Source organism: Lampetra fluviatilis, chromosome 20, assembly GCF_964198595.1.
Source record: "Lampetra fluviatilis chromosome 20, kcLamFluv1.1, whole genome shotgun sequence".
NCBI classification, from domain to species: Eukaryota; Metazoa; Chordata; class Hyperoartia; order Petromyzontiformes; family Petromyzontidae; genus Lampetra; species Lampetra fluviatilis.
The window spans coordinates 1,787,703-1,800,202 of NC_136294.1; the positions used below are offsets into that span (position 1 = coordinate 1,787,703).

Below are 12,500 nucleotides of genomic sequence, written 5' to 3' on the forward strand. Positions count from 1 at the left end.
AGGCACGACGACAAAGATCCCCACGCAGGCCATATACCCTCCACGCGGGCGCTGGGGAGAGTGCTGTGAGCGAACACCGCCGAACGCCGACAGCGCACAATGGGGTGGCGTGTCAAGGGACCACGCCTCGACACCTTTGTGACGTGTACACAATCGAACTCGGTGCCCATTTCAGGGGAGGCCCAGGACCGGTTCGAGATAATTCGTCACCGATGTTGTGCAATGAGCGGGAATGAATCGACCTCGGCTCGTCGGATTCGTAGCACAGCGCGCTAACCAAGACACTACCACACCCCACACCTTAGACAAAGCCACCCACCCCTATGAAGGCTGGCACGGCACACGAGGGGAAGGGTGGCCAGCACCACGCCCGGCCGCCTTTGTTTCCCCAGTGGCGATGTTTGCACACCGCACCAGGTACTCAATTGAAGCTGAGTCGACCTCGGGGAGGCCCCCTTGTCGGCTCAAATAATCGTCACTGGTGTAGCGACCTCGTAGCGCAGTGTGCTGACCGCTACACTACCGCTCCCCACACTCACACACACGCACACACGTACACGCGCGCACGTGCACACGTAAAGTGTACGCGCTCGTTCCGAACGACCCCGAGTTTTGTTTTGGAAAGGTTCCAACGCTCGTAGCCAAAAAAATATCACGGCGTTTCTGCAACCTAGAGACGGAGAGAGCCGCGCAGTGCATTGGGGAGGAGAGGGTGGAAGTGTGGAATCACTCAAGCAGAGACAGCAGGAGGAGGGAGGTGGGAGGATGAGGAGGGGAATGAGGAGGGTTAGGATGAGGAGGAGGAGGTGCGTGTGCGGTGTGGTGGAATGAACGTCGGCTTGGAGCTGTCACGGTTGGCACACAGGAAGGAAAGTTGAACCTGGGGGTTTGAGCGTGACACTTGATTTACAATTACGATGTAAACGCAGCCGGACCAACGGCGCGCGTGTCGAGCGTATGGAATGGTGATGTTACCCGGGCGATACGAATGCAAACGCTTCGAGGATATTGCTCATCTCGATGGGTGACGAACCTTCGATGGATTGCATTGCTGCTGCTGATGTTGTTGCTGATGTTGTTGTTGTTGTGGATGTTGTTGTACTGTAACTTCTCAATGCTGGTGCAAAGCCCCCCCCCAACCGCCCCCCCACCCCCTTCAATGTTTCTGATGTATTCCATTCCTAAGTGGCTGCAGGAACAAACTGGCAAAATGTTTAAAATTACCGTCAAATTACTTTAATTGGGTAAAACAAAGGAAGAGACATTGCCCCTTATTAGCTGACGTGGAACGCAGCGCCGTAGCAGCAGCAGCCGCGCGCGATACGAACGGCGCGAAGAGGGAACGCACTGCAAGCCACCAGCAGTCATCGCCGAGCGAAGGGTGAGCCACAAATCCTCGGGGGCTGTGGGGCACGAAACGTCGACTTGCGGGAGAACTCGTCCCAAAACCCCGGCTCGAGCGAGCCTCGCCGGGACGTGCGTCCCTCCGACTCGACCTTACACGACCCTTCCGCTGGACGCGGGGGAGGTTGGTGGGTGGTGGTGGTTGTGGTGGTTGTGGTGGTGGTTGTGGTGGTGGTGGTTGTGGTGGTGGTGGGGCGAGCGGACGGGCGTGGCGGGCGAGGCGCTGGGCGTGGTGCGTCTCCGTTGAGCCCTCCGGGAAGGGATCACGGTGGGGATATAATAATAATAATAATTAATCAAAATACCGGAGACCCTTCCCCGTGAAGCCTAGGCGCGGATGCATGTCGAACTTCTTTCGCACCGTACGTAGGCAACCGTGGCAATCGGAGGTGCGGGGGAAGGGCACCGAACTAAACACAACAAAGAAGTGAGTTTCCAATCGAGATTGTTTAAAAGTGCATTATAGCTCCTGCGGCGTCCTAACATCGGAACGGAAGAGCGTTCCGCACGAAGGAATTGGGGGGAAAGTGCCGTTCGCGAGGGCCTATTGAGGTCGCCACGGCGCGCGAGCGGGAGGCGAGGCAGCCGTCACCCCCACCACGCCCGGGCCGCGTTTGTCTCCACGTTGCCGATGTTTCACGCACCGCGTGCGCGGCACTCGTTCAGGGGTGAGTTGACTAAAATGGTCAGAAACCGCTCGCCGCTGATGTTAGCCCTGGTCGTGCATCGACCGTAAAGTTATACGCTCATTGCGCAATGTAACGAACAACAACACTGCCAGCGCATATACTGTTACGCACACATATTTCCGCACACTCACACCGTACACAAAGATCCCCCGTATAGCCTTAACAGACTGTTGTGGCAAGTGCTGTTAGCGAGCATCTATGATGGTGGCCAGAACCACGCCCGACCGCCTTTGTCTCCGTCGTGGCGATGTGAACACACCGCACCAGGTACTCATTTGAGGTTCAGTCGACATAGGGGAGGCCCAGGACCGGTTCGGACAATCGTCGCTGGTGTTGGCCGTGAGCGAGAATCGAACTCAGGTCGCCGGGTTCGTAGCTATTAGAATAATAATCGATTAGCTTATTATTCAGAGGCGACCTGGCCAACGAATGACGGCTCTACAAAGCGGCTTATCGTGTGGACATTCATCGCAGCAAAATAATCCAAGTGCATGAGTCATTTATTCATTCAATTAGACGCGAACGCCCCTTGCTCAGACAGGCGAGACACTGATGAGATTAGTTGTCCATAACAGAGGTTGTTTTGGGTTAAATCGCGTGTTCTGTTTACGTGACAACCCTTACTAATTGGCTGCATCGGGTGGTGGCGGGTTTAACGACACATTTATATATTTACACGATCTAACCCAAAAAAACTGTATTATGGATATTGGTCGCGAAAGCCGACGTGTTAAACTGAGATGTTTATTTTTTTTATTTCAACGAAAGCGACCTGGGTAGGAGTGAAAGAAACGTAACCAACTTCAAAGGCGACTTCCTGCCTCGTCGAACACGTGACGGCACTCACCTCGTGCGCACAGTCCTCAGTGAGCCTCTGGTGGAAATTCCACATTGCCGGTGGCCGTGGTGGGTGAGTCTCTCCATCGACCACAAGACGCTTCTAACTCAACGTGCAGGCTAATCAAGAAAAACAAACGCACAAACAAACTGGCGACTGGACCGCGGCATCAGCTGTCGTGAGCGATGGCCGGAGCCCCCCGTTCTTTGACAAATCGCTTTCGCCAGCACACGGCAGAGCTTCTCGGGCAGCTTCAAGCCCCGACGGCGGGGGGAGGGGTGGCGCAGCGGTTAGCGCACCGCGCCGAACGGGGACCCCGGCGTGCCGAGTTCGATTCGGGCGACTTCGGTGACATCAGAACCGGTTCTGCGCCTTCCACCCCCACCCACCCGTTCACCACCACTCGACAACTCTCGCACTAAACCGGTGTGGTGAAGTGTGGTCAAACTAAACCCCCACGACAGACACACAGCATGGGGAGGTCATTCATCCAGCAGTGGATTGACACAGCTGTGGATATTATTATTTAATTTCAAAAAATGTGGGTTGTTGGACGAATTGCTGTGATGGCGTCGTCAATGTATGTGTGTATGTTGAACTTCTTTTGCACCGTACGTAGCCAATCGCGATAGTGAGACTGGCAGGTCACCCACCCACACAGACGCTTGGAGAGGTTACAGGAGGCACGGAATTCGCACAGCTCCAGTTTGAGTTCCTTTATCCTCTCGTTAATTAGACATGAGTATGAGTACACACTAATCCCCCTTTAGGCAACACAATGCAACGTGGGTTCATAGAGCGATCAAATATGACCGCATCTCAAGACGCTGAACAGAAGGCAGCGGGAATAATGATCCTATCGAGAGAGAGAGATGCAGTTGGTTAGAGGCAGTGGTCGAAACTTCTGGCATCGGGCTCATCAGGGCGTCGACAGCACGGACGACTGGGGGGGGGGCAGAGGGGGTTACGGAATGAATAGGGGGGGGGCAGAAGAGAGAGAGAGAGAGCAGCATCCAGCTGAGCTCAGGCTGACTCGGGGCTTCGATCAAAGGTAGAAGGTAGACGAAGTGTCGTTATTGTGTTGACCTCTTCCAGTTCATCTCAAGAATGTGATTTATTATTTGTAAACATTCATCTCGCCCCCCCTCCGACCCCACCTCCCCCCGCAGCTAATTTCACAGCACAGCAATATAAATCAGCGGACTCGCGGCCGATACATAAATAAGTTGTCGCGACAACGAACTTAACGGAGAACGGTCCGCCCAGCACCGGCGAACTGACGGTAAATCAACGGAGGGCTCGACAATATTATCTCAGCGAGTTCTAAGAAACCTTGAAACGTAACACTCCTCCGCACGCGAGGGAGGCACGGGCCTCTCTCGCTCGGAAGAATCCACGCAACGGAGAGTCGGGTGGCCAGGGTGGCCAGGGTGGCACACCGGAGGTCAGAACGCCGAGTTGGCGTCTCCGAAATCCATGGGTTCGAGTCCAGGTCTCGGCCGCCCGTGATGAAAGCGGGTTCTCAAGTGAAGTGAGTGAATTGTCTCAGCTCGGTCACAAATTAGTTTACAGAGACCCATAGACTCACACAGAGACCCATAGACTCACACAGAGACACATAGACTCACATAGAGACCCATAGACTCATATAGAGACTCATAGACTCACACAGAGACCCATAGACTCACACAGAGACACGTAGACTCACATAGAGACCCATAGACTCACACAGAGACCCATAGACTCACACAGAGACCCATAGACTCACACAGAGACCCGTAGACTCACACAGAGACACATAGACTCACATAGAGACCTATATACTCACACAGAGACCCATAGACTAACAGAGACCTATAGACTAACACAGAGAACCATAGACTCCACAAAGAGACCAACAGACTCACACAAAGACCCTGTTCCGGCATCACTGAGGTCCTGGGTTCGATTTCAGGTTTCAGCCACCCGTGGTTCAACTGGTAATCCAACCCCACGAGTTGATTTTCTAAGCCCAATCACCAATAAATGCACACACACAAAAAATTACGCTCTATTTGATTCTGCTCTTAATATGGCTAAATTCCATTTCTGATCATTAAAATGAATACATGGGTTTGACTCTTGCGACGGACATCACTCTCAGTGGCAGAGCGGCTGGAAGGTCGCTTCACCCTGCCGTGTGCGAAGGGATATCCGAGGTAGCTCTGCAATATCCACGTCTACGGGCCGCTCTCTTAACAGGGGCTGCGCTCTCGCGATAGTTCCGAAAATGAAATCTTTGTCCCGTGACGCGGCGCTGAGAGGGCGATCGGGGGGGCGGGGAGGATAAACTGCATGGGCGGAGGGCGAACACATAGAACAATCACCAAAACAAATATAATCTGTCTGTCTGTCTGCCAAGCGGACGGAGGGCTCGGTCCCCTTGACTCGAAAGAGCCTTTGCCAAAAAGGCAGCGCCCAAGGTTGGCACGCCCCACACTCCCTTGGCGTGGCGCGCAGGGCAAGGAACAGGTCTGAGCAGGCGGCTCGCGAACAAGGCGCGCGATCGTCTCCGGCGAGAAGGAGCCCCCCGGTCACGTCACGGCCAACAGTCGACACACGCGGCTTCACTCAAGCCGCACGGGAAATACCTGGAGCTCGGTGGTTGATGGCGGTGATGGTGGTGATGATGGTGATGGTGGTGGCGATGGTGGTGGTGACGATGGTAGTGATGATGATGGTGGTGGTGATGATGATGATGGTGGTGCTGATGGTGGTGGTGGTGATGGTGGTGGTGATTATGGTGGTGGTGGTGATGGAAGTGATGGTGGTGGTGATGGTGGGGGTGAGACTGCAAGAGCAGCTTTGTGTTGAGCGGCGCACACGACAGCAGGGTGGCCTGGCACGAGGAAGGAAGCGATGGCGAGTCGTCGTGACGCGCAGGGCATTGACGATAACGGCCTATCCCGAGCGCCCGCACGCGCACGGCCAATCGCGCTGGCCCCAGGTCAAAGTCACCACCACTCAATAACTCGCTCCCACGCATTCCCGCATACAGTACCATCACTAAGCTACAAATCCCCCCCGCACTGACTTACAGATTGTTGGGGGCGAGTGCTGTTAGCGAGCACCTATTGAGGCCGGCACTGCACAGTAGAAAGCGGCGCAGCCAGCATCGTACACAGTCATCCTCATCAGCAGTTCAGATTCTCACCTGCGCACGATAACAGCTACGTATTGGAGTTTGAGCTCACCTAGGAGAGGCCCAGAACTGGCTCGGGTATCACTCGCCAGCGATGTTAGCCACGGTTGGGATTCAGACTGAGGACACGGTGACTTATCCACACACACACACCCATGTACTGACCATACCACCTGATACACTCACCATACGCTCAGCCGCAAACACTCACTCACACCCATTCCTATGTCACCGTCTTCGTCACAAATCAGGGTTCACTGTGGGCAATTTAAAGCGCCTAAGGAATGGGCTTTCAGCACACACACACTAAATCCACCATCACAATGCTTCTGTAAACACAGCTGACAGTACACAGATCTAGGTTTTTTTGGGTACAACAATGAATGAATGAGCGGTTACAAACCCATCATGTCATCACCGTTATGCTAATTAGCTGCCAACGTGGGGGGAGGGGGTTGCCGTTGGTAGATCCTATTTTCCGCAATTATTCGTGGAAAAGAAATACATCCAAAATGCGTTGCGGATGATTCAACGGGAGGGGGTGGTGATTGGAAAGGCCGCAGTGCAACTCTCCCGTTACCCACGAAAGTCTACGGATAGATATGATGCATTAACCGCTTCCGGGAGACATCGACAATATTTGCCCGAGCTCTGCTGCCCCTTATACGTCATCATCGGCATCATCAGCCGTGATGTATCCACGTCGCTACACGTGACGCTGCGTCGTGAACCTCGTGCACCACTGCCCCACGTCCACAGCAGTGCGGCGCCTGACTTGTGCCCAGCCAATCTACCCATACACGTCCACAAATCCGACCTTTATTTCACATATCCGCCCACAGCTCGGTCCGCAGCGAGGCGGATATGCAAAAGCCGTCCTGCGGGGGACAAAGCGGGTGATCGAATGACGGATACGGAATATTGAACTGCACTGCGTTTGCTAACTAAGCAGCAGCAGTAGCAGCAGCAGTAGCAGCAGCTGTCGAGGCCAGTTTCGTTAGCCTTGCCGCAATGTGCCAGTGAGCCATCTGCCGATGAGAACCAGACGGTCGGAACCGGGTCCACGAGTTTGCTTGCTCACACAAATGCTGGCCGCGTTATCTTGGCGTGGAAAGCCGAGGTAGCCGTTATCCGCCGGGGACGTCCTCTCGAGCGAATCGGCCGCATTTGACTGTCACTCCGGCGCAAGTCTCGACCGCGCGCCACCGTCATTCTAGCCGTGACACGCGTCCGACCAAAGGCCCCTCGACTCGTAACGCCGCCGTCACGAGTCGACGTGCATATGATAGAGAGACAGAGAGGGGACGACCCAAGAGGCGCCGAGAGGAGGTGAAGCCGCAGACGAGCGGGGAGCCGGGCAGCAGCAGCAGCAGCCACGCGGTGATCCGGCACCAAATTCCCGTTCGTCCCACCCCCAAGCTCTGCGATCCTCTATATATACGAAGGCGTTATCGGTGTTCGCGTGCGTGTGTCTTCTGATCCGCGAGTTCCTCTCCCGGTCTCTCAACGCAATCCCAAGCGCGCACCTCTCTCCCAGCGCTTCTTGGCGCACTTTGTAACCGACGCACGTGACGGCTGGCAGCATGACGCAGAACGGAGGTGCTGCTGATTGCGCACGAGTTGAACTCGCTCATAGGGCGAGCACGGAGGGTGGTGAGGGGAGGGGGGGGGCACGGAGGGTGATGGGTGGGGGGGCTGCGGGCTGGGCTTGTGTACACAAGTCGAACGGCCCAAAGGGCATGATAAAAGTCGCAACTCACTGAGGCTCTGCATGCACTCAAGGGTGCTGCTCACTCTCCCGCATTCCTTCCACGGTTCACCTGAACGCCGCGTCCCACTCCGCCCACAAACAGCCCAATGCTCGGCACTGTACGCTGGATGCAATGCTGCTGTTGTTGTTGTTGTTGTGATGGGGGGGGGGGCGAGATTTTGTTTGTATGTTGAACTTCTTTCGCACCGTGCTAAGCCAAGCGTGCTAATCGAAAGGCTGCTGTTTAGAGCGAGCGCTGTTAGCGAGCGCCTATTACATGTGGCACGGGGCACTCACGCGAGCGCACTTCCGAATTATCACGGTTGGCAGCATACGGTGCGAAAGAAGTTAAAAAAGACAACTATACAGATCACCCGTATAGGCTTGACAGTCTGTTAGGGCAAGTGCTGTTAGTGAGCATACGTGAAGACCGCCACGGGCACACGAGGGGGCTGGCTGGCACCACGCTCGGCCGCCTTTGTCTCCCCAGTACTGATGTTTCACACACAGCGCCTGCTACTCATTTAAGGCTGAGTCCACCTACGGGAGGCCCAGGACCGGTTAATATATTGGCCGTCACTGTTATTGACCGTGAACGAGAATCGAACTCGGATTGCCGGGTTCGTAGCGCAGTGTGCTAACAACTCCGCTACCGCCCCCCCACCCCCACGATCCACACGCACGCACACTCACGCGCCCCCACACTTTAGCTTGCAAACAGCTTGTGCCACACAACGCGTACAGCCACATGCAAGCCCCGGATCGTCGGATGTGTCACGCCAGCCACAATCACGACCTCTTCTCACCTGAGCGCCGAGGGCCGAGTCACCGATGCACACCTGTGAGCGGGCAGGTGGTGGACACCCTCTGTCAAGCCGATGGTCAACCAGGTGGAGGAGGAAGCAGCGGCTGGACACACTCAGGGATGACCCTTGCCTGCAACGCGTGCGTGTGTCGAACACAGCGGGGAATCAAACAATCTACGACAGAGAGAGATGTGTGTGTGGGGGTTAGAGAGAGAGTTTGTGTGTGTGTGTGGGTTAGAGAGATGTGTGTGTGCGGGGGGGGGTAGAGAGAGTTTGTGTGGGGAGTGAGATAGATGTGTGTGGGTTAGAGAGAGTTTGTGTGTGTGTGTGGGTTAGAGAGAGTGTGTGTGTGTGGGTTAGAGAGATAGAGAGTTTGTGTGTGTGTGTCTTTCTCCGCGTGTGCGTGTGCTGTGGTGGGTAAACTGCCGAGTTGGACTCGACGATTATGACTCTCTCCAATGGGGGGTGCGGATAGGAAGAGTCCACTTATGCAGGTGGGGTTAGGCATTTCCACTAGTGATGAGAAGCGCATTTACATGGGATACGCGAGATCAACTTCAACACTATCGTTTGTGATCGAATTAATATTAATCTTTTTTTACGAGTTCTAAGTTCCGAGATTTTGGGAAGTAAATTAGTTAAACTTTTCGGAGATGAGCGGTGGTGCCGTGGTTAAGGCACGAAGCTCAGAAAGCAAGCGGCGTGAGTTCGTTACCCAGCGATATCCGAACCAACCCCCACAATGTCCGGGGTGGTGAAGTATGGCAAACGACGACAACAACAACAATAACAACAACCACAAGCGCCGCTCGTCACTAAGTGGCGGCGACGTCACCACGGCGCTTGCGCCAGGCTAGGTGCACTTTGAGTTTTGGGGCCGTCCATAAATGACATCACGCGATTTTTGACGATTTTTAACCCCCCCCCCCCTCGTCACACGGCGCCACAAAAAGTCAGACCCCTCCTCAAATATGACGTCACAAAGCTCTGCCCCTCCCCCCCAAAATTAAAACATGCTTCAAATCGCTTTAAACAATTGTCATTGTAGTGCGTATTTAATGTGGCGCTGCACTCTGATGTTGTAGGAGAAAACATTTCTTAAAAAGTTTATTTCATTAAGTAGAACGTGTTGTCTATATTTATTTAAAGTTGCGCATTTTCATGTGACGTCACATTTCTCACCCCTCCCCCCTCGTCACACATCGTCACAAATGTCTGATCCCCCCCCCCCCCCATGTGCGTGACGTCATTTATGGACGGCACCTTTGGTTGAAGTGAATGTATGGTTAAAACAAAACCCATGATCGACACACTTTTGGGGAGGCATTCATCGCATAGCAGCTGTAAATTATTATTATTGGGTAATGAATGGACGTAGTTTCGACGTGAATAGTTTTGGTCAAACATTAATGATAAAAGCTTTGTTTTGGATTAGATCACGTAGACAAAGATGTATCGTTAACCCACCACCATCACCACCCGACACAGCCAACGGTTTGTCACAAAAACAGAACGTGCCAATTCGTTACTGCTTCAGCACACGGATATGTTGGAGAGTAAACCCACAACGTTAACGATTTGAGTACACCGGTGTTGCTGAAGTAGTCACTAATTGACAAACCTTACTAATTGCCCGTGTCGGGTGGTGGTGGGTTTAACGACGCATTTATATTTACTGCGATCTACCCCCAAAAAAACCTTTATTATGAATGATATTGGCCGCGAAAGCCTACGTGTTAAATTGGTCAAAACTGTTGACACTTAAACCGGTTTACACCGGTGGTCTCATCAACCACAATGCAACCAATCGCTATCAGATGTCAGCAGCTAAGCTGGGTTGATCCTGTGCAGTGCTTGCTTGGGTGGGTAACCACCGTGCCGTGCTGTGGGCATTAGCGGGCACTGCAGAACAATCCATTGTTTTGCTTTGCGCTACTTCTATGCCCCACCATTGTGCTTCCTCGCCTTCACTCACCTGCACTGACCAGTGTGGTGAAGAAATGGTGAAACAAAAACAAAAACCCAATCCGACGGCGCTGGGAGACCTTAATCAAGCAGCGGATTCGCAAAGAGCTGCCCCCGTATATATACAAACCGGTTTGTTCCGTACAAAGGGCGACCATAATAAGGTGGTCTTGCGAAAATTGTTATGGGCCTTTTATTGGGACAAAAAGGTGCGGCGCTGTGGAAGAGGCATTTCTCTGAGATGACATTCAGCTTGAAAAGCCTCTAAGAAATTTTGCGACAGGAAATGTTCTACATGAATATATAAATACACCAACAGTAACCGCTGTTCCGTACACACAACATCGACAAGCCCAGCCGCCCCGTGAGCCTATCTGCCGGCCAGGCACGCCTACATATGGTGAAGGCGCAGTCCCTGCAAGTGCTCGCTAACGCCACTGCTGGCGGAAGGGCCGAATCTTAACACGCTGGCCACGTGGGGTTGGGAGAGCTGGGAGTACCCACACTTTACCCCATCGCCACACTCGACCCTGCCAATCGACTGGGCATGGTGTGGGCGGACTTGCAACCCGCGGTGTGTACTCGCATAATTGTATAAATGTAAATGTTATTTTCAAAGTGTGAAGGTGTTTTTATACGTGTGAAAGATGCGCTGTAAATAAACCCAATAAGCGCCTGGAGCGTTTTTTTCTTCCAAAGCTGAAATTAATAATGGAAAGTGCAAAGCACTGTCTCTAACCAAAAACAGTTTTCAATCAGTGTGTGAGGTTCCAACCATCAGGCATATATGTCGGACACGGTGGCTAGGAGATTTTAACTACCTCGCCTGGTGTACAGGAGGTCGCGGGTTCGATCCCGACCCTGACGCCTGCTGCTGTATATTTGGAGTCTGCATGTCTCTCTGTCCGTGGTCGTGTGGATTTTTATCCGGGTCCTCCGGTTTTCCGTCCACATTTAAAATCAACACGCATTTAGAGTAGTTGGCTGCTATAGATGTTCACATGACAAGCCACTTCGTTGAGCTGTCCTTTGTGATAGCCAGGTAGCTTCTGAAAAATAGCTGCATAGTTGAGTGGCTTCACCAGTTAAAACTCATATTTGTTGTTATATATAGATGACCGGTTGACGGAGTGTGTCCCGTTGGTTGGCACACACGCCTGTGAGTTGTGCAATATTCCTGTAACAGAATCCTTGCTGTTGCGGTTCGCTGCAATCTTCACTCGCGTGTTGCGTTTGCATTGCTGCTGATGCCTCGTGCAGCAATCGCGGATGTCTCGCGCTGAATAGCTCCGATCACGTGGCTGAACGGCATCATCAGTGCAACGGATCGAATCGTCTCATCGCGTCTCTAAAAAGGAGGCCACGGCTGTGATCAGTGCCTGATTATCCGAGAACCAAAGTAGCTACATATGTTACGGGCCCCGCACTTTCAAGGGCCCGCGCTAAATGCCTTCAAGCTATCGATTCTGCACTTGCTCTATTACTATAGTACTATACTGCCTTCAACTTTTACGAACGACTGCGTGTTTAAGGCTAGCGATTTGTCGCATTATCTGGCTGTATAGCAAGTGAAAACATACAATTACTTTACTATGCAAGTCAAATTTTTTTTATATTAACTTTTTCTTAGTTAGGGCCCCTTTATATTATTGGCACTGCCCGCGATGGGCTTTCTTTTGGCAGGCAGGTGCCGCACGTCTCGCGTTTCGCATCGGGGGGCCGTGGCGTGCGGTGGCCATTTGAGGACAGCCCATGTTGTGATTGTATTCAACAAAGCACGCCCGTGAACAGCGGCCGTTCAACGCTGCAGGACGGACACGTACACGGAAGACAGAAGATGATAGCCCGATAGCCTTTAACAAGCGCT

The 12,500-nt window shown here is 53.1% G+C and overlaps 1 protein-coding gene across 1 annotated transcript in view; it reads right to left on the minus strand.

Moving 5' to 3' along the window:
- Positions 1 to 12,500, minus strand: part of LOC144937829 (breast cancer anti-estrogen resistance protein 3-like) — a 60,969-nt gene that overhangs the window by 43,581 nt on the left and 4,888 nt on the right. Inside the window, exon 2 of the mRNA XM_078865335.1 lies at positions 8,669 to 8,798. The gene's annotated coding sequence lies outside the window, so the exon portion shown is untranslated. The remainder of the gene's footprint in view (positions 1 to 8,668; positions 8,799 to 12,500) is intronic.